This window comes from Rattus rattus, chromosome 3, assembly GCF_011064425.1.
Source record: "Rattus rattus isolate New Zealand chromosome 3, Rrattus_CSIRO_v1, whole genome shotgun sequence".
NCBI classification, from domain to species: domain Eukaryota; kingdom Metazoa; phylum Chordata; class Mammalia; order Rodentia; family Muridae; genus Rattus; species Rattus rattus.
This window is the reverse complement of record NC_046156.1, coordinates 162,132,109-162,136,500: the sequence shown is the minus strand read 5'-3', so window position 1 is coordinate 162,136,500 and position 4,392 is coordinate 162,132,109. Positions and strand designations below refer to the sequence as shown.

The 4,392-nt window shown below is 38.6% G+C and overlaps 1 pseudogene; it reads left to right on the top strand.

Annotated features, from left to right (window-relative positions):
• The first annotated feature begins 2,363 nt into the window (after nt 1–2,363).
• LOC116895609 lies at nt 2,364–3,577 on the top strand (annotated as a pseudogene).
• Nucleotides 3,578–4,392: the final 815 nt, after the last annotated feature.

The following is a 4,392-nucleotide window of genomic DNA, read 5'->3' as shown; positions in this document are numbered from 1 at the left end:
TTCACTGTTAAAGAGTTCAGGTTCCTCTGGATAGGAAGTAGTGCTACCAAGAATGGGATGAGTCATGCAACATCATCTTAATGAAGACAATTCTCCTCAGACATGCCCACAGGGGAACCCAATGCAAGCAATCCTTCATTGAGAATCTCTACAATTGAATTTTGATTTTGCCTAGTTGACAACCAAAGATAGCTATTGCATTGTTCTCACATATCAAAATTAACTTTGAATTTCAACTATCTTCAATATGTACATAGAAAATTTAATATTCTTTTGTAATTTCTTTAAATCAGTGTATACATGTGAAAGGGCAGATACTTTTTACGACACTATAGCTACAAAAGCACACATAATTGAAATGATAAATTAGACCTGACATTTATTTTAATTTTAATTAATTATTTTATTTCTTTATATCCTGAATGTTGTGTCCCTTTCTGGTCCCTACCTATATATTTCCCCATCCCATGTGCCCTGAGAGGGCGAATTCTCCCCTCCCCTAAGCATCCTCTTTCTCCGAAGAACAAAGCAAGTCTCTACAGGTCTAACCACATCTACTCCCAGAGGGGTCAGACAAGGCAGCATTGCCCTAGATTGAAAGAGAAGTTGATGTAGGAGAAAGGAGTTGAGGGCACAAATATGGAACACTTTTTTATTAGTGAACTAATAAAAATATTTCACAATATTTTTAGCAGAATGTTTAATTGTCTTACAAATTGTTATATTATTTGAAAATAGCCATAATTGTATTTCTTTCATTCTAGATTTTAAAGGCTCAAATTCATAGTTTTACTCATTGAAGCAGCTATAATTGAAATATTTTAAAACGTTACTTATTTGCTTTATTGTATAAGACAATTCATATGACTAAATAAAAGGGAATTATTTTCATTGCTTTAAACTGTTTTAAAATGTGCTTAAATGTTTATATAATTTTTTCTTTTCCTTGGTTTCAGAACCCCAATTTTTATCTTCTAAGGTTAAATTTTCATTGAATATCTTGTACACAGATCCCAAGACACATAGTCAACAATACAAGTAACTTTTAGCTGTAATTGCCTCTCAGACTAAGAGGTTTTTATTTAAGCATTTGAAGTCCACATTTTTTACATCATAAAATAAAATGTCTTCTTACTTTTTAGAAATAATACTTGCTAAAATTTTCTCATGACTAGTTCTGTTTTGTATACACAAGTTTGTGTGTGTGTGCATGTGTATGTGTGTGTGCAATGTGCAAGCTTGCATAGAAACATCAGAGTCAACGTTAAGTGTATTTATTGTTCAATCTCCATCTTATATTTGAAAGAAGTCTTTCACTGAATTCATAGCATGTGCCTGCCCGCAGGAGCTTCATAATTTACTGGAACCGAGGGGGATCCAAACCTGAGGAGGAATGGGCGAGAAAGAGGAGCGAGACCAAGACAGTGTCTTTGTCAAGGTCTGTTTATTGAGAGGAATTTACAGCATTTAAAGCTCTGAAGCAGGAATTGAAGCAGGAACTGAAGCTTAGGGTGGGGGGGGTATAGGGAAGTGCCCAAGGACATAAGATGAATCATTAAACTGCAAGATATTCTCCTTAGACAATGAGGCAACAGTCTTCCGGGGACATGTTCTTTGAAAAGGTCAAGCCCTTCTCAGGAATCTGCTCAAGGCAGGGCTCTAGCTTTGCATGGTTCAGACATCAGGTCCTCGACAATAGCACACAGATTTGACTAAATTATCTCTCTAGTAAGCTCCAGGAATACTACAATGTCACCTCATCACCTCATCCTGCTAGGACTAAAGTATCTACCACTGTTCTGTGCATGCTTCCAATCAAAACTTAGTTTCTTATTCTTGGGCAGGAAGTACCAGATCAATTTAGACATCTAACCTCTGCTCTCACAAATATCTTTTATTTGTTCAAATTTCCTTTTATTTCAGACTTTCTTTATAAAATGTATTTTCACATAAGTACACATATGTATAAAAAGATTATATCTTATATACTGATGTTTACAAAGAACTTCAATATAAAACAATATGTATAATTTGTCCATTAAAACCAATCTCATTGATAAATTCCCTCTGATGATGTTTAAATACAAAATTGTTGGTCTTCTTGGCATCTAAATTGTTTTTAAATATTTTGCCTAATACTCCAAAAAGAACATTCTACATTTGAATAAATCTGTTGCTAATAGTGTTAAATATATATATATATATACATATATATATATTTGAGTTTTTTTGTTTCAATACTTCATCAAATAACATTTGTAAAATACATTATTCTATTCATTTTAAAAATTGTAACATTAGTCCTTCTCGGCCCGCGGTGTCTCAGATTTATTCTTAGGGAACTGAGAACTTAGTCTTCCAAAATGTCAAAAAGAACACCTTATGGCCCACCTCCCACTCCAGCTCCTGCAACACAGATGCCCAGCACACCAGGGTTTGTGGGATACAATCCATACAGTCATCTTGCCTACAACAACTACAGGCTGGGAGGGAACCTGGGCACCAACAGCCGGGTCATGGCGTCCTCTGGCATTCCAATTCCAAAGCCTCCAAAGCCACCAGATAAGCCGCTGATGCCCTACATGAGGTACAACAGAAAGGTCTGGGACCAAATAAAGGCTTCCAACCCTGACCTAAACTTGTGGGAGATTGGCAAGATAATTGGTGGCATGTGGCGAGATCTCACTGATGAAGAGAAACAAGGATATTTAAACGAATATGAAGCAGAAAAGATAGAGAACGATGAATCTATGAAGGCCTATCATAATTCCCCTTCATACCTTGCAAATATTAATGCAAAAAGTCATGTGGAAGCTGCATTAGAGGAAGAAAGCTGACAGAGATAGTCTTGCGTGGAGAAAGGAGAACCTTACGTGAGCATTCAGCCTGCTGAGGACCCAGGCGATTATGATGATGGCTTCTCAGTGAAGCATACAGCCACTGCCCGTTTCCAGAGAAACCACCGCCTCATCAGTGAGATCCTCAGTGAGAGTGTGGTTCCTGATGTGAGGTCAGTTGTGACAACAGCTAGAATGCTGATCCTCAAGCGACAGGTCCAGTCTTTAATGGTTCATCAGCAGAAACTAGAAGTCGAGCTTCTTCAGACAGACGAACGACACCATGAAAAGAAGAGGAAATTCCTGGAAATTACAGACTCCTTTAAGAATGAACTTAAAAGTTTGCGTGGTCTGAAGGTGGAAGTAGACATGGAGAAGATTGCAGCTGAGACGGCACAGGTGGAGGAACAGGTCCGCAAAAGGCAGGAGGAGAGGGAGAAGGAGGCAGCCGAGCAAGCTGAGCATAGTCAAGGCAGCATCATCCCCCGAGGAAGAGCAAGTGGTGAACAAAGCTGAGGAGAAGAAGGATGAGGAGAACATCCTGATGGAGACAGAGGAGACCCACCTTGAAGACACTGCAGAGAACCAGAAGAATGGTGAATAAGGCACGTCTGCAGGAGGGGGTTGACGGCATGGAGGTGGAAGGGACCAGTGACAGTAACCCTGGCTCAGAGAGCAACAGCGCAATGGTGGGGGAGCTGCTCACAGACCCTGTGCCAGAAGACGAGAAGAAGGAGTAAATGTTGTCTTGTTTTATGTGACCTAAAACTTTTTAAAATGAAAAAAAAATGTGTTTTGTTGTTGTTGTTGTTGTTGTTGTTGTTTAAAAAAAAATTGTAACACTAACTCTATTCATGTTACTCCAGTAGGGTATAATGACTTCAGAATAAAACAGAACAAATCTGACAACCTCCGATACACAAAAGAAGACTAAATACAAAAATAACCAAAAGCATCTCATTATGTATAACCCACAAACAAAGTGACAGAGCTCAGTGAATTGAAAATAATTGTTACAAATTTGATTAGACAGCAGTGATCCAGTTGGTAAATTGGAAAAACAAGATTGTTTGCTAAAAAGTCCTAGTTTGCTAAAAGTCTTAGTTTGATTTTTCACTCAGACTGACCTTCAGAGGCCAAGGCTGGGCAGCAGATCAAACATGCCATGATAATGAAGACCACTCATAGAAATAGGCCAAAAATTGCACCAGAGTTTTTTGTCATCAGGACTTGACTGCACATTACTACCAGGAGGAGATGAGCATGAATGGCGCTTGAAGTTCACTTGGGTATGTGGAACGGAGGTAACCCTAACTGTCAGAAGGCCCTGGAGGATTTTTGCTGTTTACATGAGGCAAGGATGATAAAGACCATAGACTTTGACCTATGGAAAAACAGAATTTTTCCCTATGTGAGACTCAGAAAAATTCAAAAGCCTTCCCTAGGCTGTGTACAATGTCAGTAGTGTGTGGAAGAGTTGGCTAATGGTAGCTTTCTTCTAGAAGATAGCTAACGCCTGAAGATGTCCATCCTACAGAGGCTGCTCCTAATGAGA